Source organism: Notolabrus celidotus, chromosome 14, assembly GCF_009762535.1.
Source record: "Notolabrus celidotus isolate fNotCel1 chromosome 14, fNotCel1.pri, whole genome shotgun sequence".
Classification (NCBI taxonomy): domain Eukaryota; kingdom Metazoa; phylum Chordata; class Actinopteri; order Labriformes; family Labridae; genus Notolabrus; species Notolabrus celidotus.
The window spans coordinates 6,555,970-6,581,338 of NC_048285.1; the positions used below are offsets into that span (position 1 = coordinate 6,555,970).

General features: G+C 41.4%; 1 protein-coding gene across 1 annotated transcript in view; it reads right to left on the minus strand.

Moving 5' to 3' along the window:
- The window catches only part of LOC117825434 (SPRY domain-containing SOCS box protein 4-like), a 63,062-nt gene that overhangs the window by 32,207 nt on the left and 5,486 nt on the right, over nucleotides 1–25,369 (minus strand). The window contains exon 2 of the mRNA XM_034701284.1: nucleotides 10,257–10,347. The gene's annotated coding sequence lies outside the window, so the exon portion shown is untranslated. The remainder of the gene's footprint in view (nucleotides 1–10,256; nucleotides 10,348–25,369) is intronic.

Sequence of the window (25,369 nt, forward strand, 5' to 3'; positions counted from 1 at the left end):
TCTAATAACTAATGAAAAAAACAGGCCTTGAACACAAAACAGTCAAATAATAACTACATATCACCACAGCATACAGATGTGATAAACATTCATACCACGTGTATTTATTTTTTAAAGTTTGACCACAGTCCCATTGAAATGATTGGTGGAGACAGAGCTTTTGACCTATACTGCAGCCAACCACCAGGGGGAGCAGTTTTTGTGGCAGCCTCACTTCAAGCCGAGCAGGATGATGTTCATTTTATATACAGTCTATGGTTGACACCATAGACCGTAAAGTGAGGTAAAACCGTTCCATTAGAATCATATTGGTAAAGAATGTGGCTAAAACGCTAATTTCGGTTAGAATGCCAAATCGGCAGGCAACGGACAATTTCATATTGGATCCTGTCCAGCAACATTAGCAACAAGCAGAGCAGGTGAGAGGAACTTTAGGTTACCAATCACCACAAAGAAACTTAAACCATGAGCGGTGGTGATGATAGTGTAACGCGTAACTTGTTTAAGTATCTCTTTGGAACTGTTAAACTTCAGCAGCATTAACCAGAAACTTCATTTAATCATACTTAAAGGCTGTGGGGAAGAAAGAACACGGGACAACTTCTGCTGTGCTTCGTGATGCCTTTGATAACTCTTCATCAACATAGGACAACAGCACATCGGACTCATGTGACACCTTTACTTCAACTCAAACCATATCACCCCGAGCCAGTGTTAATTTCGTCAACAAAATTATGACGATAAATGTTCATCAACGACTCATTTTTTCATGACAAAAATGAGACTATGACGAGCTAAAGTGCAGCACTGATAATAAAAACTCTGACGAAAATATGTTTTGATTTGTTTGATGAGACGAAAACTTTAGAGGCAGACTGTTGGACATTAAGAATCCATGTGTCGCCCGCTGTGCGTCTTTAAAGATAAAAGTGATGCATTCATGTGACAGGCGCAGTGATAGCTTGGTTACTAACTACAGCAGGTGTGCTGTGTGACCCAGCTCTCCCAACCTCCATGCCAAGACACAACCAGGGGACGTCTGCTTAATATTTGATGCTTGTCGTTTTTGGCACTCTCACCGTAAAAAGCTCCCGTCTACAGCTTGATTTAATCCAGTTTGGTGAAACATCAGACACCTTTAGTAAGTTTTGATCAACTCCTTGTCATCAAAGATGCAGATGCATTTCAGAGTGCCGTGAACTGATTATTTCTGTCCAGTGCACCTGTCACTGCAGGTACATTCAAGGACTGTCGTAAATGTGCAATACAGTCCTTTCATGGCATTTTTCTGTGAGTCAAGAGAATCAAAATACAGTCACAGTGGTCACATCAAGAATGTTTTCTTTTGGCTTTTTTGTATGGACAGGCTGAATTATTTCACGTAAGATATTACACAAGCAAATGTGTTAAAGGAGTGAAACGTTGACGATTTTAACACTTGGTATAACCCTGATACCAATATCTGATCGACTACATGAAGTTTTTAAAGAGTGAAGATGTTTCGGCAAAAATCAAAGACTAAAATGTTTTGAGTTTCCGCCGACTAAAATTAGACTAAAACTATAAAGGGCTGAAAAGACTCAAATGTGACTAAAACTAACAGGCATATTCGTCTAAAGACCAAGACTAAATCTAAATTAGCCACCAAAATTAACACTGCCCTGAGCAACCTTAAAGAGGCAGTGCAATATATGAAATAGAAGTCTTTTTAACTTCATTAAAGAGCTCAATGATAGAAAAAAAAAATTAGAATCAAATAAGGATTATTTGGCGACACTTAAAATAAATTGGACCGAAATAAATCTCATCTTACGATAGCACCAGGGTTTAAAGTTGTGACATTGCCTCGTTTATTTTTAAAGCTGTGTGAACCGTAGAGCTCAGAGACGGAGAGCTGAATGAGGACAGTTTCATGTTATATCCACCGCAACAGGCAGATAAGAATCCATCGCCACTTGGACTATTTATTGGCATATATCATTTTGAATAAACAAAATAATCTTTTAATCAATGTTTTTTGCCAATGTGTCTGCATCCTAAGTTAGTAGCCGGGTGATAAGTGGGATATTGTACGGTCAGCGTGTGTCGAGGTCTTGTCTCAACCCGTCACGATTCTATTTCCCATAACCCCCTGCTATATCCATACATTATCCCTTCTATATTGAACAGTTAAAATAGCTTAAAGAAGAGGCCTATTTGAGCTTTTGGACTTCAAACAAGAAAATAAGAGGGCAGCTGATTGCAGCAACAAAAACAAGTTGGGGAAAAATGACAGGAAAACACTTATGGACTGAAGAGGACAGAATGATGGTACTGAAAGAAAGTTTGTAAGAAGGGGAACAAAGAAGTGTGTCACCATCATAAAACAAAGCAAAACATACTTTAGGAGTTTAAAAGATAAAGGCTGCACTATGATTAAAGCATTAAAAACATTTTCCTTTCATAAAGTAGACAGAAGACTTTACTAAGAGCAGATCGAAGAGTCTAGTCAGTCAAGGTAGAAGGCCAGTCAATAATAGACCCATTTGTCCAAATGACTTCCTGCTCTGAGCAGAAGATGAGTAGCACTCTGCCATCTCCGTGTCTCCGTTTACTCAGGAGAAGAATCTGTTGGCAACCACGTGTTGGAAGTAGGAGTCAGAAATCTGCATCGAAGAATCCCGTTTTTTCTTGTGTTCGCTCACACTCACACACATTCACACATATCCTGCTGTAATCCAAACACCAGACACATAAAAGGTAAACCTGCTTCCATGGTAATGTCTCCCGAGTGTTTGAGGAAAGACAGAAATCTTCTTCATGGCATGGTGTGATGAGTGAGGAAGCCTTAGTGAGCAAATCTTCCACCTTGTGAGCCCAAAACGGGCGGAGAACGAAACAAATCACCACACGGGAGCAACTTTCACATGTGACGGTTTCTTGGCACTGCCAGGACATTCAGATCCTGAAATGATCAGGCATCGCTCTTCACACACATACCACATAGAGGGGATTGTCTGACTCACAACTTGAAATACTACAGTTGGTTGAGGTGAGAGTGGGAGGAGGAGGATGTAGTCGTCTGTCATTTTTTACTCTTTGGTTAATATTACTTCAACGTGCAAGGACACTTTGGTTAGATCAAACTTTTTACAAAACAGACTGGCAGGAACAAATCTGCATGAAGTTTGGGTAAACAGATTTGGCCTTTACATTATCACATGCACAATGTTCTGAAAGAAGAATGCAGTGGGGAGCTATCTTGCAAACGCATGTAAGCTTTTACTGGCACTGTAATTCAATAACGGTGCCGGATGGGACCTTATTCTTCCACTTTATTCTCTATAGGCTTGTTTCCTTTAACTGACATTACAAGTGAGAAAGACTTAAGCCCCTTTCATAATGCAAATTCCCAATAGCACCACACCACAGCTCCACTCATCGTGACGCCTTTGTACTTGCACACTGATCCCACAATGGCATAACATTGGTGTCCCAGTGTGTGATTTCACTTTGGAGTTCAGTGTTGAGAGGTAAACACACAGCGGGAGCTTCACATACACGTACAGTGTTGTTCCGCCCTGCCTGCCCGCTTGGCCGGTTCACAGTGATCCCATCTCACCTCTTTAATGCCTCTGTTCCTACTTCAGCACAGTGGCTGGATGACTGTGACCCACCGTCACGCCTCTGTGACATTCATATTGAAGGCAAGACGTTATTAGGTTGTATGTACCATGCGTTTAACTGGTGGTATAAAAAGAGCCTGTGATCCAAAAGAGGGAGCAGCGACAGAAAATACTGTCTTAATTTCCCCTTCTCTGAGGATTGTTATCTGGGTTGAGCTCTAAAGCACAATTTAATATACCCAGACCTCAGCACAGCCCTGCTGGGAGGTACCACATTGGGGAACTCAATGTTTAGTCAGTCACATCATTTTCAGGCAAAGTCACCAAATAAATGAAGTTGCCTCGTTCACAAACGTGACAATGAGGCTCCTCTTTGTCTTCACTTCTTCAATGACAAAGCTTTGAATCATGGGTCAAGATTTTGATCATGTTTGATTAATGATGCAAAACCTGAGTTAAAAATGAGTAACAACTACTAAGAAAGTAGTTTCAACACACCAAGATCTGCTATCTAATCATTCAGTCAGATCTTCCTCTTCTAAATTGATCACACTTCCTTGGTTGAAGAACATGGATGATCCCTGGTTAGTCTGGATCTGCTTGCGATTTCTGCCTGATAAAGTACATTTTTCCTTGCCCGTGTTGCCAAGTGCTTGCCAGTGTTATTCCTCAACGAAATTATGACGATACATGTTTATCAACGACTAATTTTTCCATGACGAAAACGAGACTATGATGAGCTTAAGTGCATCACTGATAATAAAAACTAAGACGAACGTATGTTTTGATTTTGTTGACGAAACAATGACGAGACGAAAACATTAGTGGCGGACTGTTGGACATTCAAAATCGATGTTTTTCCCCTGCTGTGCGTCTTTAAAGGTACAAGTGATTCATCCCTGTGACAGGCTGAGTTATTATTTGAGGGACACAGCTTGGTCACCTACCAGCAGCAGGTGTGATTTATGAACCAGCTCTCCTCACCTCCATGCCTCTGTCTCTTCATTGAGGATTTTTACTCACCAGAGTGCGTTAATGACAAAGACACAACCGGGGGACGTCTGTTTAATATTTGATGTTGTTGCCGCTATCACCGTGAAAAGCTCCACGTCTACAGCTTGATTTATTCCAGTTTGGTGATACATCAGACACATTTAGTAAGTTTTGATCAACTCCTTGTCATCAAAGATGCAGATGCATTTCAGAGTGCCGTGAACTGACTGGCTGCCCAGTGCCTCCGTCACTGCGAGGTGCATTCAGGGACCGTCGTAAATGTGCAATACAGCCCTTTCATGGCATTTTTCTGTGAATCTAGAGAACCAAGATACATTCACAGAGGTCACATCAACAATGTTTTCTTTTGACATTTTAGCAAGGACAGGTTTAATTATTTAACTTAAAATGTTTTGAGTTTCCGCCGACTAAAACTAGACTAAAACTATAAAGGGCTGAAAAGACTAAAATGCGGCTAAAACAGGCATTTCAGTCTAAAGACTTAGACTAAGACTAAATCTAAAATAGCCGCCAAAATTAAACACTGGTGCTTGCTCACAGTGGGTTTCTCAAACAGTATAAAAGAGTATGGACTAGACCTGTGCTTTATGTTACTAAAAAGTAGTAAAATAGTTTCTATTACTAGTTACTATCATCCAAAATGTTTACATGTTTACAGCGTGGTTCAAAAATGATTTGAGTCTGAATAGCTAATTTCTCCATCGGGTAGAATTTTTTATTAAAACGTATTTATTCGTTTTGGCGTTTTGGTTCTGGCTTTTATGTAGGGTTTAACAATTGTACTACTTACTTTTTTACTATTATATTGATTTTAATGTTGTTCTATTATTTTATTAACTTGAACTGTTTGTTATTTTTATTCATTCATTTATCTACTCTAATTTAATTATCTATATCCTTAACATTAATCTGATGCTTTAACTTATTTCAATTGCACATATTTTATTGCTGTTGGTGTGCATTAGTCTCCATTTTAAAATCCATTTTTGTTTTTTTAATATGTCTTGCCATCCTTCTCTCCTTTCTGCTTCTTTCTTGTTTTCAATCGCTGTAAAGCACTTTGGGTTGCATTTGACCTTCATAAAAGGTGCTATATAAATAAAGATTGATTGATATAATGTAACAGTTTAGAAGGTATTAAGATTACAAGTTTTCCATAATTAGAGGCACAGCTGACGTGATTGACAGGCGGGAACACTTTAGTGGTTGTATATATGTATTTTTTTTTATCAATGTTATGGAATTTGAAAGTAACTGGATACACTACCACAAAAAATAGTTGTTACAGCTATGCATTACTCAGAGGCACATTGCTCACAACACTGGTCCTGAGATATCTTTTGTTATGAGCTAAACAAACACACAGGGATAAACTGATTGAGCTTTTCAGACAGACAAAGCCAGATTTATCTTTCGGAGTTTATAAAAGTCTACTGTTTTGACATAGCTGAGGAGTGAGCCTGGAAAACTGGCAGGGTGAGCCAGCAGTTGCTTCAGCACTGACTTGCATCTTTGTTATGCTTTTATAAGCCTGCATACACACATACACGCTGACCACACAATCACCTCTTCACACACTGATGTGATTACATACTGCACACATATCAGTGTTTCAGATGCATTAAGCCAGAGAAAATTCCAGGCATGGTTTCACAGGACTTCCAACATCACTGAGCAAAGTCTGATCCTGTTCCACTCATCACGACAGCCGAAGGATCCATTACATGTCCTTCAGTCTATTAGTGTGGATAATAAGGAGACTGATGGGGTCACTGAGTTCACAATAACTGCCTGTTTCCTGATGGGGAAATTCCACTCGCATGGCTGCCATGTTATATAAAGTGCAAACACACAGAGACAGGACCTTATGTTGCAATATGGAAGTGTTGGAGCTCCTGATATGGCACATCGCAGTGACTCATTCTACAGACTTCCAGGAGAACACCTGATGTTTTCAATAGGAAGATGTCCTGAGAGGAGTCTCATTTCAAGCAGAATTAGATCTGAAATTTATAAATTCTGCTTCATAAAGGAGTTTTATATAAATCTGGACAGAGTACTGTAGGAGACTTACACTTCCAAGGCCACACACTACCTCCAGCTAAACCAGTTTAACAATAAATCTATCAGACAGAGTTCTGGTCAGCAAATGTTCCCTGAGAGTTCTTCTTCTCTGGTGTTGAAGTATGCGCTTTCTGCTGCCAAAAGGCTTTCGGGTATTACCGTCTTTTTTTTATTATATACTATCAGTAATATTTTCTGACTGCGGCCACACACATGTCTTGTATTCTAGCACGTCTCCTGCTGTTATTGTAACTTTATGTGGTCAGTGTTTAATGTCTCACGTCTGGGTTTCAAAGTCAGTAAATAAAGCAGACTCTCACCTAATCTTCTTCAAACACTCTCCACCAGGAGTATTGTCATTTGGTCTACTCTGCACAGAAACAAACTTTCCGATTGAATAAAGGTCAAATGTGGTTCACATGTTAGGACAGCACCGCAGCAACCTCAGCCACAAGGATTTATAGTGTGGTACTTTGGGTTTATTTATAGTACAGTTCACATTCATTCCTCTGAATGCAGAACACTTTTGTCCTCCTTTTTTCTTGAGTTATGTGAGAAAGTCTGAACATATTCTAACGCTGTAACAATAGAGCTCCTATGGGGAGCTGGGGGAGATCTTTTTTCATAACTCAATAGGAATGGGCTTCATTCTTTTTCAGCAGATAACCAGAGCTTTCATCTTTCATGGCTGTATTTGATCACTGCGGGTCATTGTTGAGTAATCGTGTTTCAATTCGTCTTAAAAGGTATCATGAAGATTTTATTTTTGACGGGTTATAAAAAGCAGACTGGATTAAATGAAACCTATCCCGACACTGCAGCCAAGGGAATGTGATGAAGTGGTTTATTTCATGCAGATCCAAAGAGATATTGTTTACATATTACTGGACAAAGTTTCTCAAAGACAGCAGGAGGATACTTTTTGTTAGAGAATACTTCACAACCTCAGACAGCATAGGTCTGCAACGATGTAAGACATACAGCTTTGTCCACAGCGGCCGTCAGATCCACCATTTAGGGTATAATCATGAAATGTATAAATAATGGACGAAGTATCCGTGACGTCACCCTACAGTGTGTGCTGATAGAGAAATGAGCTATGTAGACCGAAGCTGTTTTTTGAACCAGGCTGTAAACATGTTTATTTCTGCTGCAAAGATCGTCTTCTTTGAATGGGTGTGTATGTGGTTTCCAGTGTTTCTGCAGCCAGCTTCTAGTGGACGCTCGATGAATTGCAGTTTATAACACTCCCGCATGGGCTTAAAGGTGACATATCATGCAAAATCGGCTTATTAAAATCCATTCTTCCCCTGTTTTGATTTCTACACCTTTCTGTAAATGTGTGCTGAAAAGAGCCGTTTCAGACTTCTGTGTTTTTGTTACGTCACAACAATATCCGGTCTGTCACGGAGGTCAGAGCTCGGAGCTTGTTCAGCCCATACACTGCTTAAAATACAACTCAACCCCTCCTCCGTTTTTCATTAACTGCACACGTGTGTTAACAAGGCGCTTAGGAGGGAGGCATGCTAGTTGTAGGCCGTCCTTATAAACACAAAGGTTGGTTTTACTCCCCACGTCTGCAGATTTGAAGATCTAGTGGATGATTTTTATTTTTCATGGAAAAGTGCTAGCGCTAGTTAGCATAGCCACACAGCTACATGTTTGTAGCTGTAGCTGTAGCGGTGTACCAAGACGCACGTCAAAATACTGACAAATAAAACAACAACACTAAATCTGTGACCAATCCTTCAGAAAGGTCCCACTGCCTTTCTGGCAGAGGTCGGTTTTACTCCCCACGTCTGCAGATTTGAAGATCTAGTGGATGATTTTTATTTATCATGGATAAGTGCTAGCGCTAGTTAGCATAGCCACATAGCTACATGTTCATAGCTGTGTGCCAAGACACACATCTACATACTGATAAATAAAACAAGAAACACTAAATCTGTGACCAATCGTTCAGAAAGGTCCTGCTGCAGGCGCCTCTCTGTCAGGATCAGATTCTGGATCAGATTCAGAGGGTTGAAGTAACGCAGGTCTGTGCGCAGCCATGTATATTCAGCCAACATGGAAACATTAGATCAACGTGCTGGAGAGCCGAGGGGATAGCCACTTCCTTAGGGGGCGTGGTCAGAGAGAAAACAGACCGTTCTGAACAGGGCTGAAGAAGAGGGTTTTTCAGGCATGCCAAAATCTGATTTCAAAGTGTTTTTTTGAGCATAAACTTTGAAGACATGTTTTGGGGACCTCTTGGACCAATATATTTTGATGAAAAAAGCGTGATATGTCACCCTTAACATTTTAAGACTGGAGGTTGCCGCTTGGGTACAATTCAAAGTCATGCAAAATGATTATCTCCTCTTTAAACCACTTCCAACAAAGGACTAATCAAAACCAGGTCATCGTCATCATTTGTCAGCCACCTTTTTTTCAACAACAAAAATGAGCAACCAACAACTCCCATGGACACGTTTTTTCTTTTTGTATATGGGATCAGACAGGGCTAAAATGTTAGTGGTGGACCATCAAACATTTGACATTTGGTCATATAAAATTAGACAAACTATGAAGGGGGAAAAAAATGTTTAAATGTGAGCAAAACTAACCAAAATTTTCATCCTGACACGAAGACAGAATCTAAATCTAAAATAGCTGCTAAAATGTCTTCTGTTGTGCGGCCTGTGACTTACAAAACACTACCATATGTACGATGCAACTGTAGCCACTCAAAGTAAACATCTGCAGCATGTCTGCTCTGTGTCCAGCCTGTTTGCATGGCCTCAGCAGTAACCAGCACTGGGACAAGGTGTTGTTGATAACAGGAATACATGCACTGAAAAACTGAGTCATAATTTAACAGCCATTATTTGTTACTGCAGCAGCGTCCTGTCCTTGTTTACAGTCATGACACGCAGAATTTGCATACAGAGCGGTCAGTTCATACTGTGATCTAATGAAGGGCTGCACTCCTGTAATATCAGACAGACATTTCTCATAGATTTATCAATAAGATGAGAAAGTGGTGAGTTTTAGATTTGCAGTGCAACTACCGTCCTTGCCAGCCGCATCTAGCTAAAGCTGTAATGTAAGTCTGAAGTGTGATCTAGCAGCAAGGTTAGTGACACCGTCCTTCACAAAATGAAACTTTAACCAAACCTCTAATGTTGTGCTGTATGTCATCTCCACTGGGTTTGGACCTGTTGAAATATTAAGCAGCCACCTTGGATCGTTTTCCCTGAGCCTACACGTAAACCCAAACCAGTCTGATCAGGTTTCCACAGCTGGTGTATGGACTGAGATGGATCACTGACATCAGTCTGCCTTTGCATCACTAACAATCAACCACTTCCCATTACCAGTGGGATCCTTTCCAAAGGGCTTATCACACACTTGTTGTATGGAGCATTGGCTGAATAAACAGAGCATCATCCCTCCATCACCGGCAGTGTACTCTGAGACAAAGCTCCGACCAGCTCTAAGGTTTCAATACAGGCAGATCATTTTAAAGGACAATGGAGGCAGTGCTGAAGTACAGCGTGTAATGAGTGTGGAGGAGCATGATGGGAAACTCACCTCTTAAGCCATCTGAGTACAGGAGTCTGGAGAGAAGTGCATCACTGTGGAGTGGACAAGGCAAAGGTCACTATCGAGCTCTGGTTACTTCCTGTGGAGAACAAATCAAAAGGTTTTGATTAGGTTGGAGCCGAGACATGATGAGAAGGTATAGAGAGTCTTCTGATAAGCCATACTATTGATTTACACAGTATGTAGCATAATAAAGAAATAGTTTGAAGTGCATCTTAATCTCAAATAAACAATGACCACACAGCAGCAAATCAGAGGCAGCAGTCTGACAAAGCATTTGCATTATACATAAGAGTCTCTATAGCTCTGCTCCAATGAGAAAACATCTGTCAGACTGGATCCAGTTCAAGTTCAAGAAGCTGCAAATAAGAGCAGGATACTCATTTAGGATTTTACTGGCACATGAATATTCAATGTTCAGTTTTATGACCACTACTCTTCAAATGTTAAAGAGATGGTGCAGAGCGGTTATCAGGAACAAGGGGACAAAATCTTCCAAGATCAGTCTCTCGTCTCCGTCCCACGTCAGCACCACCACTACAAACACCCCCTTAGGATTAACAGCAACACCCAGAATTAGAAACCCAAGGCCAAGCTCGGCACTGCTCACACATTTATAATGTGATGCAGCGACATGACAGAGGGAAAAAAAGTAATTGCAAATAGCCTTTTCTGTTTTTCACTTTCTTCATTCAAGTAACAAAGAAGAGAAAGACAAGAACGCACATTACATCGTGAGATTAAATTGTGGGTGAGCAATTTAATTTACAGTTCAGCTATTAAATTAAAATCGTAGGGGCGACACAGTGTTGACTGTACTGCGGTTTATGGATGTCAAATAAAAATGATTACAGGATTAACAGTTGATTACACACAAGAACAGACTTGGCAAGATTTTTCTTTTTATAGAACTATAAATATGCTTGAAGTGAGCATAAATAATATCAGCATATTTGTCTATGATGGCTTTTTACAAGCAACCAGGGGTGTAACAATCTACCAACCTGGATTGATCCAATCAAATCAATGGAAAATCTAAACATCTACGTACTTTTTTCATCTTTAAGATGCGCTTTTATTTTGAAATTCCTACCACTCAGGTGTTTCAAAGTTTCCACTCTGGTGTCCCCCTGTGTCATTCTCAACTCAAGAAACCCGACAAACAATGCCATGCACCTGATAATGAAACACAGTATGGCCCCCCCATGTTATGATGTGCTCCCATGATAAGCCAGTTCTTGCTTACAGATCTTGCAGGGAGCTCTTTCCTATGCAGTGTTGAGTAAAATGCTCTAGGACTTAAGAAAGTTTACAATGAAACTATGTTGCATCTTTGTCTCCATACTGCTATGTTTTGTCCCTGTCGCTGTTTTGCAGCCCTTACTCTCAGTAAAGATAGTATGGTCACAAGATGTCTCACTCCTCAGAAATTCAATCTGCAAAATGATCTCATGTCCGCGTACAGCATGAAAACGTGAGCGATGGCTCAACCAACAACTCATCGACTATAAATCCGTCAGGGTGACCAATTTTGCTATCGCTTTTTGCTGACTACGTCCATGAATTGTTGCACACCTTGTTGCTATAATATTGTATCATGATGAAGGGTGAGATTTATACCCCCAACAGGCTCCCAGTTCTGTAGGACGTCCTAGAGTTATGACCATAATGAGAATCGCTGCAGTCCAGAAAGCCGTGTGTGACAGACAGAGGGGAGCCCTGCAGCAGCGTCAGTGCCAACCTTTCTCCCTGTGGTCAGGCACAGCATTACTCCTCTCAAAGTCCATCTGTTTAGAGAAGCGGGCACAGTGCAGGCTGCTTTTCATCAACAAGAGTAACTTCAGTGTAAAAGTAACTCTGTCTGCTTAGTCTTCATGTGTTGCCGGGCAAACTTGGACCACTTGAATAAATTAGTGGCAACCAACACACTTACATGCGCTCATCACAAATTATTCTTAGCGTATGACACTAACCCAATTCTAACGCATGTAAATGAGTGGAATGTTTCTTTCATTAGGTTTTGTAATTAAAAAAAACAGTTTACATAGATAGCTTCATCCCAGTGACCTGGTTTCCATAGCACAGAGCAGTATATGCAGCAAACGAGACGCCATCCCTGATTAATACAGACTGCCAGTCTCAATCCCCCCCCTCTTCACTCCTTTTAACATGCAAACACACAATTGAGCAAAGGGTGTTATCTTGTTAATTATGCATTCAAATGAGCAGCAGAGGGCATATTTGGCAACGGATGAAGAGCTGGATTGGTGCAGGATTGGTTTGGATAGCACCAAAGTTGTGAAATTAATTTGTTATCAATGAGGCCTTGTGGAGTCTCACTGAGTTAATGAATCACAGAACACAAAGAAACAGCCCCTCACAGTCTTAACATATCAGGGTCCCCAGAAGTGTGTCATACAATCAAAGTGTGGAAATGTAAAACGAAAATGATCAAGAAGGGAAAAAAAGTCAATGCAGTTTAAGACGCTAATCTATTATCTTAACATTACTGGATTCAGATGGAAGGAAATGATGGAAACCAAGGCACACAGAGAATGCACATGACATAGAAGTTACAGACCCAAGCCTCTCACACTCACGGTCCTGAATCTTTTTTAAACATCTAACAAGCTCTGCCCCCCGAATTTTCCACAGTTGCTTGATAATTGATATGAATAATACGTGCAAAAATACAGATGGATAAATATCTTCACCGTTCTCTTGAAAATCATCCCCCATCAACATCAGATGTTTCAATCTATCTTGTTAAGGCTGATTTATACTTCTGCGTCCCCCCTAGTACGCAGCAGGGGCTGACGCAGACACGAGCACCACATACTTGTGAGTCGATGTGAGGGCAGTGCGGTCTCTCTGATAGCCGGTTGCCTGCTTCCCGTTTACTTTTCCACAGAGATTCAGAGCGTGTTATGTTAATCTACAGCTGATACATGTTGCTGTTTATACAGACATACAGACATGATTACAGGGAAAATAGAGAGGAGATGAAATACACGGCCAATGTGTGGACGATGGGCGGGGATCCCCGAAGTGCTGTAAATGCAGGAAATACAATGCGGATGGACCAATCACAGGGCTTGCAGTCCGCGTCGATTCTACAGGTAGTTACATTTTGGAAGAGGTGCGCGTCAGCTACGTGCGTAGGCCTCTGCGTAGGTACGCTAATGTGCTTGTAGGCTACGCCGTCGATTCGACACAGAAGTATAAGTCAGCCTTTAGACTTCACTCTTCCGGGTTCATACTAGTTTTATGATACAATCGTCATCATCCCGGTCCACTTGTTCCCAGTCAATCTGCCTGAATATTTCCGTGTGTGTTCTCACATGGGCTCTCTCTGACCTCAGGTAGATTTTTAATAGAGGGTTGGCAGGAAAATGTCCAGGTAAAGTCGGGGTGAAAATATCAGCTGTTTGTGTTCACACATGTAGAAAATCCCTGAAAATGTAACGAAGCATTGGGGATTGTTTTTGTGCATATGAAAACACAGCTTCACTAACATCTCTGGGAAAGCTCCTTTACTGTGCATCCTTAGCTTATTGAAGAGTGATGGAGGTGCGTGCTGTTTTTTCTCTTTATCCGACACTGCTTGATTTAGTGTTTTCACTGGTTTGAAATCATACCAGGTGTGTTGGTTCCAGACGGGTAGAAAACAATGAACACTGAATTAATCCTTCCTAAAACATGCAGCGCTGCAGCGAACAGTACCTCAGTTTGCAGCCACTTCTAACAGCTGGTTTCTGTGGGTGAACAATGGAGAGACACTCTTGACTAAAAATGGCTTTTTTAATGTTGTTGTTACTTAAAAACACAAGACAACAGACGCTCATCTTGATATTTTACAGTTTAATATTTTATAATCAGAACACTCTTCAAACCGGCAACTGTTCAATGTTACACCTTAAATAACAATGAAGACTACTTTGGTAATATTTTCAGCCATATCTCCCACTTATAATGACAGTATCACTATGGAAACTATACTTCAAACATGTCTTTCTGAGCTGATGCAGGTGTAACAGCTTCTTAAATGATCCACTGAGTCAGTAAGATAGCAGCAGGGAGCTTTTCTGCCAAATTATCAGCCCAAGAGAAAAACAAGTGAGCACATTCAGGCACACATAAACACATCCAACTAACTGATCCAGTCTGTGGTCTGAAGAGACAGCAGGGGGACTTACATGGCTTACGCAGTCGCCTTCCTATCCAATGCCCCTCACTTCTCACCACCTGTTTCATCCCACTCTGCCCACATGCAGCCCCAGTGACAACCAGGGAGCTCTTACTGGGAGCTGCTGTGGAAGCTGCAGTGAAGATGGACTAGAAACGTTCATTAACTGCAAGAGATAGTCTTCTCTTTGTTGGAGGAGCTTCTGTTACATGAGATAGTGCTTAAGCCGTGTTCACATATGCACAAAACTCACAGGATTTTTACAGTGGGCTGCATGTGTGAAAGCAAACAGACAAAATTATCACCTCGACTGAACCCAGACCTTTTCCTGTCAGCCCTCAGGTAGAATTTGTACAAGAAGTCAGGGTGAGCCAATGTGAGATTGCAGAGGGAAACATGAAATTCCCCACAAGCTGGGGGCGAAGGTGACGCTTGTATCATGTGATAGGTGCAAAACTGGAAGATGGGCAACTGACAGAATGAGCAAAACATGAGCCTGAAGAAGGAGAATCAACAACCATCAACACACTGCCTGTGTGCATATATCTTTACCATAAACTGCTGCTGCAGGATCTACATCTCTAAAGAGCAGCTAGTGAGCAGTAAAAAAGGAGAGGAAGTTTCTGCAGTCAAAAAAACCCATCAGCCACAGCCACAAGGTTACATCTCTGCCCTTCTCCTATTCGCTGTCTGTCTGCAAAAGTTTTGCAAAGTGGAAATGAGAACAGTCTGCTGTGTTGTGGTTGTGTGAAGAGCTGCAGGAGTGACGGAGGGCAGAGCAGAGGACGCAGATAGAGGGCAGGATTAAATGTAAGCTTTGGCTGCATGTAAAGTAATATTCCAGCAACTTGTGGAGAGGTGTGAGCTTGCTTTATCTGAGCTTTAACATGCAGCAGATGCAAAACAACCAGATGTTAACATTTAATTTCCCCTGGGGCCACTGCTATATTTGCCTTCCTACTTTCTTCCTATAATTCTCTCTTGATTTCCCACAGCTTCTGTACATAGGTAATCTGTTTGGTAATCTATCTGATCTGTATCGACTGTATTAGCTTAGTTATCATTGGACACAGTATTGCCACTAATGTTCTCAGATCCTAATAAAATAAGCTTAAATTGCATTTTGTTAAAAAAACCTAAAAAAGGTTCAAATAGTTTCCAATTCCAGGATTCACCCTTTTAAAAGCTTGATCCTTAATGTCATCACTGCTCCATTACAGGCACATTAATACTGCACTTTCTTAATTCTTAGGGACTTCTAAGTATCTGTTCTTCTGCCATTTTATTTTCCAGTAGTTATTAAAGGACAATCAGTGCACACTAACCAGGATAAGTCTTGCAAGAGCAACTGGGTATGTTTCACCAGAGGAGAGCCGAGTGTTGGGTAGGAGCAGGCAGGGTTGCACAGAACTGCAGCCTTTAATGATTTGACATTTTTAATGATGGTTAGAGGGAAGAGGGGTGAACCATTTATCAGTGGGAGACCCCTGGGAGACTACAGCCATGAGCCGTTTCTGCCTCATCTACATTCCCTTCTTCCAATCCTGTTGTTTTTCAATCCAAAGTTATTCTTAAGGGACCAATCACGTCTTTACTGTCTGATTCAGCTTTGAATATGGGCCGTCACTGAAACAGCAGCTTTCAGTGTGACTATTAAGTAGTACTGTACAGCAGATCAAACCTGCAGAGTGCCAAAGGGTTCAGTTTTCAGTTAAAAAAAAACAGTGAGAGTGCACATTAAAGCTGGAGTTGGTAGTCTCGGAAAACTAGCATGAATTTGAATGTAGCATGTGCGAGCGGGAGAGACAAGAGGAGAAGTTCTTCATTCATTCATTCATTGATTATTGTTTTGTTGGTTGGCGTGATCACGGCCGACAGTGACCGGTGAGTAAAACTCAACATGTTCACGAACCGGCTCGTCATCCCTACAGCGTCCGGACGGACGCTACAATTCATCTACATTTTCTGTAGGACTTACTAAATGTCATTCATTCTTCTGCTTGTCAGAGCCCCCGTGGTGAGAGCTTTTTAGACTCTGATCTGGACTACAGTCCTGAGTAAAGCACCTCATCGGGTCAGAGGGGACAGGCCCGAGGTCGAGCGAGAGGGGCAGTAAATAGAGGCAGGGGACGGAGAGTGCACGCTGAGGAAATGTACGCACAGCGGGCAGAACGGCAGGACGGGATTTGAATGGTTTAAAATTTTGGCACCCAAAAACGGTGATTGGTTGGTGTTTTCTCAGGTTTACTCCGGCTGTAGATAGCAGCTTTTCTTCGCTCTTTTAAGAACACATCATGTATTGATTGCCATCAGGACATAAAGATCATTTTAATCAGTATAACAAAAAGTGTATCTAAATCTGATTACCAACCCCAGCTTTAATAGACATATCTGTAATTTAAGACCTCTTAAAACTAGGGTTGGTAGTCATGGAAAATAGCATGAATTTGAATGTAGCTTTTCCTCGGGACTCCGACTCCGTGTTTTCCCAGGTTTACTCTGGCTGTAGATAGCAGCTTTTTTTCTGCTCTTTTTTAAGAACACATTATGTATTGATTGCCATCGGGACATAAAGATCATTTTAACCAGTGAAACAATAATTGTATCTAAATAGGACTACCAAACCCAGCTTTAAATACAATAATCATTCATATTTTTACAACCGTAGGCCTGACATGTAGCGCACCTACCTGCCACTAGGTGGGGCTGCAGCTTTGATTAAAGGATACTGTTATAATACTTTAATGCTCTACTATTCAGATGTGAACAAGCACAGATGACAGACGGCATCTTTCAGCAAGGCCCAGTTTGTCAGTATTTTGAGTTTTATAACGGGTTAAACTGGCATATAAACACTCCACCCAAGCAACGCATTAACAGCGCGTGCATATGGACATTAACTTGGAAGGAGGACCAAAGGCTGGTGGTGCTAGCTCTGCTAACTTAAGCAACATTCAGTAAAACAATTCAATGTCTTCGCCTGAAAACTCCATGATCTCACGTTAAATTAATTATGTTGAATTTCAGAGAGTGTTACTATAAGTCTGTAGACTAGTTCGCTAGTAGGAATTCAAATTTCTGTTTAAATAGCTGGAACATCCCTACAGACCATATCCTTGATTCACCATTGTATTCTCATTCTGACGTTATTCTTAAATTCACAGATTGTTTTCTCCAATATGGCTCTAATACTCTCTATTACTCAATCCCTTTTTCTGGGAAAAGAAAATTTGAAATGGCAAGATAATAACAAGACACTGTTCTTTAAAACCTCTGTTGTTGTGATGAGATCAATATCGTGGTTTCCAGTCTAACACACAAACACAACACACAACCCAAGAACACACTCTGATACTCTTCTTGCTGGTAAGATAAATAACTTGATCGGTTAAAAAAAAAAAAAAAAACATTGCTTGGAGCACCAGTAAACTTAGACACAAAGTTTCAGTATGTGTCTAAAAATGGTTCAAATTTTGTGGTAAAATGTTTACAGCCTGAGGCCCTGTATTTTCCATCTCTGCAGAGCAAGCGAGGAAGCAAGTACCTCCTTCAACTGCATATTTTACCTCCACTCACTATACTCAGACAGCCAGCAGAGCAACAGGCTGCGCTCAACAATGACTCTGACAGGCTCTGCATGTAGGCCATGGAATGGTTCTGATAGCATGGAGCTTAACTGGGAGGCATGTCAGCAGATCAAAAATAACACGTCAGCAGCTAAAATCAGCTCAGAGTGCAAGTGTTGAGGTTGTGGTTTTATCTCCCCCTGAGAAAATAAGTCATTAGCTACATTCACACATGGTTCAAACTGAATTGGATAATTAATTAGCTGCTGTGCTCAGGCAGTTGATTGAGTTGTAATTAAAAATGCAAACAGCGTTTAGAAAAGAGAGGGGAAAACAGATAATGCTGTGAAACAGTCTGTTTCATTTATGGGTTGCTTTGATCCAACCTCTTCCTTTTTCAGCGCCTCAGAAATAGTCAGCCTCAAAGAGGTGTTAATTTGCTCGAACCTTAGAAGAACCCTGCAACAGAGGCAGTCCCTTATCCTCACCTTCACACAACAACTTGGACTAATAACAGTGTAGTGAATGTGCGAGTCAAACTTCAACAAGTGTAGCCATTTGTTATTTTGGTTTTCTCTTTTACTTTCCAAGCACATCTCACACAGAGTATGTAGTATTCATGACCTGAAACAACTCATGGAAAAATATAGAGACAGGAAAGATTACAAGCGTTCTTTAGATAGAACTGACTGCTGTGAACAGAGATCCCGACATCTTGCAGGGGGGCCCAGCAGGCAACAAAGCCGTTGAACGTCAGAGCAGCAATAAGATCCCTGTGGAGCACATAGGATAGCTTAATTATTCATGTTAGTGTAGTGTTCCTCAGCAATGGCTGGGTTCATGTGATGGCTGAAAGTAGAGGGTTGGGTTGGTGCATGAGCATGCTGAGGTAGAGGCTTGTTGAACAAATACTTCCTGTCATTTACCAATTCCTTTCTAACATTTACTTTGCAAAAACTTAGTTATTCCATATTGTCATCGTCTGCACAGAGGAAGATCTTCCATCTGTAAATATCAGTTATTCCCTTGGAGCGCCAACCAATGAAGTGCACTTTCTTGTCTAGCTAGTAGTCAGTCTTTGATGACTTTAACTGTCAACATTCACAAACTTGTCTTGCTGACCTTAGCAAAGCTATCACAAAAAGCTGAGTGTCCCAAATTTGTTTTGAAAGCACAGTAATTGTGATGTTGTTCATAAAAGTGGTGACAGGCGAGGATTGATGCCAGGGTAGATGAAGGACAAGTGAATAGTACAGGGTCGATTTCTCAGCCATTAGCAGGTAATGATGCAGAGCAGGAAAAGTGGCTGCGAGGAGGTAAACACTGTCCTGTTGGAGCCAGAGTTCACTTGTGACCAGTTTGTCAGAAGAAACTGTAAGAAGCAGAAATCTAGGTGTTGAAACAGAATCCTGAAATCTCTCTAGCCTGATATTATCATTACTGTGGGCAATCAGGTATGGTGTGGTGTTGTATGTGAAGGGGACGAGCATTTCAAGCCAAAATACTATTTGATAATCATTGGCATCTATTCAACAATTATTCTAATAATCTACTATTAAATGCAGTTGCCATTCTTCTTCTTCTGTTATTTAATGCCTTTAGCAAACAGCTTTAAGACACTCTATAGCCACCATTTGGCGGGAATACCATATTACAACCAGGAATCAGTATTTATTATTATTCGATTTTGAATAAGCTAACAAATATTTGAAAATCCTTGCCCATCCCTAGTATGTGATTGCTGTCCCTACCAAAGAATACCTCACACAACCATTGTATGGGACAGGATGGCAGACATTGTTAGCTTCTGACTTGGGATGTTCTGAAGTGACTTATTTCCTGGTCATTTAAAGTGAAATTTAAATTCCAACTAGTCTTAAAGCTAGGGTTGGTAGTCTCGGAAAACCAGCATGAATTTGAATGTAGCTTTTCCTCATGACTCCGTCTAACCCCTCCCCTCCTCCCTGGGAGCTCCTCCAAAACGACGCTCCCCCCCCCGCTCACATGCACGAGCGCCGCTGATTCTCGACAATATGATGGTGACTGATTCAAAACTGGTCCTCACCAAAACATTCTCATAGTGAAAGTTAAAAACACAAACAAACATGGCTGCTGTTAGCACTCACAACTATCATGCTAGCATTATCCAGTTGTACCGGTGACACGATATCAGGAGAAAAGTTATAACACATATATAATACTGTAACAGCTCTACTGTTTGTTAAACGTGTTCAGTGTAGATGTTCTTAATTCCTACAGTGTTGACGGTCAGTGAAGGCATCAGGAGAGGTGTAGAGTGTGCGAGTGGGAGAGAGGAGAGACAAGAGGAGAAGTTCTTCATTCATTCAAACATTGATTGTGGTTTTGTTGGTTGGCGTGATCACGGCCGACAGTGACCGGTTATTAAAGATCAACGTGTTCACGAATTGGCTCGTCATCACTACAGCGTCCGGACGGACGCTACAATAAATATATATTTTCTGTAGGACTTACTGAACGTCATTAATTATTCTGCTTGTTGGTGAGAGCTTTTTAGACTCTGATCCGGACTACAGTCCTGAGTAAAGCACCTCATCAGGTCAGAGGGGACAGGCCCGAGGACGAGCGAGAGGGGCAGTAAATAGAGTCAGGGGAAGTAGAGGCAGGAGACGGGGACTCGGAGGAGTGCACGCCGGGGAAATGTACGCGCAGGAGGAGGGCAGAACGGCTGGAAAGGATATGACTGGTTTAAAATTTGGGGAGCCAAAAAATGGTGATTGGTTGGTGTTTTCCCAGGTTTACTCTGGCTGTAGATAGCAGATTTTTTTTAACTCTTTTTTAAGAACACATCATGTAATGATTGCCATCAGGACATAAAGATCATTTGAACCAGTATAACAAAAAGTGTATCTAAATCTGATTACCAACCCCAGCTTTAAGGTAAAAAGACACTCAGAAAACAGTCCAAATTCAGCACAACATATTCAGCACAGCTAAACACGGGATCACAGAGTCTGTGGTAAACAATGTTCAGTTAGTTTAATGAGTGTGTCTACTGCACTGAAGCTTAGACATAACATGTGACGGGCATTTGAGGCCTACAATGCTGAAAATAATAATTAGCTAAACGGGTTGGAAATTCTGGTGCCTGCTAACAAAGGTGATGACGTAAAACCATTTAGAGGACTAAATACGTCTCCTTTTTTTCTGACTCACTAAACTCTAAATCTTAACTACGTCACAGAGTAAAGCACAGACTCACAGCTGATCAAGTCACTATCAGCTCGTGCTTCAGCATCCTGACGTGTGCTTATGCTTTCCTCCTTCTGTCATTTGTGTTTCACCACACTGACAGCTGCAGACACATATGACTGCATCATACGTACAACACTGCGCAGGAAGTCACCTGAGGTGACATGATCTGCATTCGTTAATGCAGACTCTGCCCTAACATTGACCCCGTGCTGCGGGCAAACTGTTTTGCATGGCAGATCGTTCTGGCAGGAAATAAGATGGAGATGAAGGGGAAAAAGAAAAAGGTTGGGGGGGAGAATGAGACAGCTGGTAGGAAGAGGCTGAGGTGAGAATAACGGGGAGGATGTCTGGTCTTAAACATTAAAGAGGAAACGTGTGTCTTCCAGTTGAGATTTAAGCTTATCTTTTACAAAGATGAGCTCCAAGCTTTTATGTTAATCTATGTAAAGACCCTCTGGTTCTCTGGGAGAGGCAAAAAAATAGAAAACAAGCAGTGGGTCTCTCTGCTCGACCGTGCAACAGTGTGTGTACAAGCAGAATAAGGAAAAAGAGCACTGTTCATGAGTTTATGAAAAGCTGGTCGCTTTTCAAAGCCTTGCAAAGCTGGGCAAACTGGAAGAGAAGTGCTGCCTCACACGACAAACAACCTCACACGACAAATGACCAAGTCTATCGTTCAGGCTGTCGTGTCGAGTTTGTATTAATTAAAAAAATGTGCTGCAGTATGAGTTTGCCAAACTTGGATCGATAAAAGAAAAAGATTTTTCAGCACATTCATTTAAAATCTCTGAAGACTGCTCAGATCCATAGAGGGCACACTCACTCCTGGCCCATTTGCCCCGTATCGTGCTGGAGCAGGTCTGTCCCCCCCGTCCCCAGCCCCCTGCTGGCCTGCACTCACACTGCTCCAGGCCAAACAGGATCAACCTGTCACGCGCTGTGCATTCACTCGCACACACTATGCTCCGTTTAATTGTTCATTTCCCCGTACTGCCAGTATGAGAGTCACCTTTCACCATCTTTCTCTGGTAGAGGTTTTAATTTCGCTTCGTTTCCTCTCGTTTCTTTTCTTTTGAAATCAACAGAGAAATATTTTTCCGCTGCTCTTGTTGAGCGCACTTGACAGCCTGACAGCATTCAGGTTTGACTGTTTTCTCTGTGCTGCTGTGTTGATGTGATTTGTGGCGTCTGGGTGAATGTTAAAAAGTCTACTTGCTTGTGGTTGTGGTTGTGGTTGTATTTGCACAGTGTAGAGTGTAAACCCTGCCTTTCTGTTGCCTCTTCAGTGCTTAATGATCAACAATCAGCTGAGACATCAAAGGTTGGCTCTGCATCCTGCATCAAACCTCCACAGTGTTTGCTTTTTGTATCCAATCATACTTGAAGGCCCTGAGATAATGGCTTCATTTACAAGAGGCTTTCTTATCCTCATTAATTAACTACATGATAAAGTGACACTTCATTAAGGTGATCACTACAGCTCTGCAGAGCCACTCTGCACTGGAAACCCTCTTCCTGCCCCCGCTATCAATCACTCCCTATTCTTCTTGTTCTTTATGTAATCTGACACTTCTTCTGAAAAGAATCCATAAAGTCCACATTCTTAGTTGTTTACTGTGTTTTCTTCTCCACGCGTACACAAAGCTACTTAGCTCACTAACTCTGGTATCATCTACTGCTATGCTGAGCAGATTAGTTGTTGTGAGCTCAGAGTAGTTTTCATTCACATCAGTTAGAGGCTCATTGCAGCACACAATGCAGAGCTTTCGGTGTACCAGTATAGAAACATGTGGGTGGAAGCTTCTTCCAGGAGGAGCGCTTTACACCACATCCTTCTCTGATTTGAAAGATAAACAACACTGGGTTCTCTTGTGGAAAAAGCCCTCTTGAGCCTCTTTCCTCTCCCTCTCTGCCCAGCTCACCCCTCTCTCCATAGCGAAGGGCACCAGTCATCTGCCTGAAGAGCCAAGTAAAAAAACAGCAACACATGAGCAGGAACCTTTTCTGTGAACCTGCAAATCATTTCTGAAGAAGAGAAACAGTGAGGGAGATTTGCTTTAACAGAAACTCTCCTATCTAGTCTGAAAATGGATTTTGGCTCCATCTAATCAAAACGGACAGTTTGAAGATGGTGACAACGTACTACAAGCAGAGACATGATGGTGACAGCTAAAACTGCACTGCATAACCAAAGACAGAGTGGCCCTCCTGACTCCCATCAGCCTTTGTTGGGCTTAAAGTGAAATGTTGGTACTTTGCATGCATTTCCTGCAGCTGTTCAATCAAGCTGATCATAGCTGACTGATGCAAACGTCTGATGGTATTTGTTTGCTTTGTTTCCTCTCCTCTAACTATTACAAAGGCAGCTACGCAGTGTTGGTTAAGTGCAATTTCAACTCTCCGACTACAAATTATTCCCAACTGGTGACACTCATCCAAAATCATTTAAACAGCCTTCAAGAGCAACTAAACGTGAGTGGCAGTGATTTAAAAGAGCGATTTAATTCAGCTTGAGCCACTCAAGTGATTAGATTCTGTTACACACACTGCAAACACAAGGGCACTGCAGGCCTTTTAAAAAGGACCTACTGTCCCGTAAAGCCCAGGCGTGGCCCCACTCGGCACCGGATTGCTCTTAATGGGATTTCACAACATTAACATTCTACTGAGTCAGCATCAGACACGCTGGCTACAGTGCCACTATGCTGAAAAAGCCTCAGCCGAGTGTGTGTGTGTGTGAGTATGAGGCAGTAGGGAATGACTGGGCTCATAGTGCAGCACGGGCTGGACTTTTATCGCTCATCCTTTGACTTTAGTAGAATCCCTCAGAGGAGAAACTACTTTATGAAAATCCTCTGGAACAAAGAGAATAAAGTGTCTCAGAGGAGGAAAAACAGATTGTGACAGGAGGTGGCTCAGATACACAAACACAGCTCCTGTTCAATTGCATTTAAGGGTCTGGTCAAACAAATTCCAGGTCACATTTGTGACCTGGCTAAACTTTTTTTTTGAAAAACTTCAAGCTTCATGAACAAAAGGTTGCATTCACATCATATCAGATTAAAAAGAGGAAAACACATGACTGGAGTGTCACATACACACTCAGAGCAGCACACACAACACTTCTGTTCTCACTGCTACCTTGCTTACCCGGAAAACTGCCCCAACTTGCCTCTGTGACGTCTCTGTTGCTACCTCTCATGCTGGCACAGCGGCAGGACAACTTGATCCCACTATTTCTCCTCCGGTACATCCATACTGAAGGCAGGACGCTACAGGGGCGTAAATATCTGGCCCATCACTGGAATTTAAAAAAGACCTTATGTGCTGAAGTAAAAGAGTCAGTACATTTACATGCACACTTAAGTCGAACTACAGTTATGGCTCTATTAGGCAATCTAATTGGACGATTGAACTTGTCCCTGTATACCAGGCATGTCCAAAGTATGGCCCGGGGGCCAATTGCGGCCCGAGGTCCATTTATTTATGGCCCCAAGCTTCCATCTTAAATTGTGATATTTATATCACATAACTTAATCACCTTCTGAATCATCTACATTTGCAGTTTCTTTCAAGCGCACAAACAAAACTAAAGTCAATCCAGAAACATCTCAAAAAGCTTCATATGGACTACTTGTATAAAAGCCAAAGCACTGGAGATTCTGCAAGATGGCAATAAAGAAGAAACACAAGAACTCTTAAAGTTGACAGGTTTTCAAATTAATGTTTTTATCATGATGTGAAAATGTTCTTGATGAACACTAAAAGTTCAGAAGACACAAAAGAGGACACAAGACAAGATCAAAATTATAAAATTGTACAGAAAAGGCTAAATTTGGTGAATAAAAAATGTTCAGAACTAAAATAATTATTTTGTTATAAAATGTTGTCTGCTGGTCAGAACAGTCTTAAAAACAACATGAAAAATAAGTGTGATGAAATCCTGCCATAGGAAAATTATGATACAATATTTTTTCCCACATTGCCCGACCCTAATGAAAAACATTTTCCCCCAGAAGAAGATAACGTTTGCTAATCTTTACATGGTACTTCCTAGTTACTGTTTCATTGAGAAAACATTTAAAATAATTGTTATTAAATAGATATTTCATATA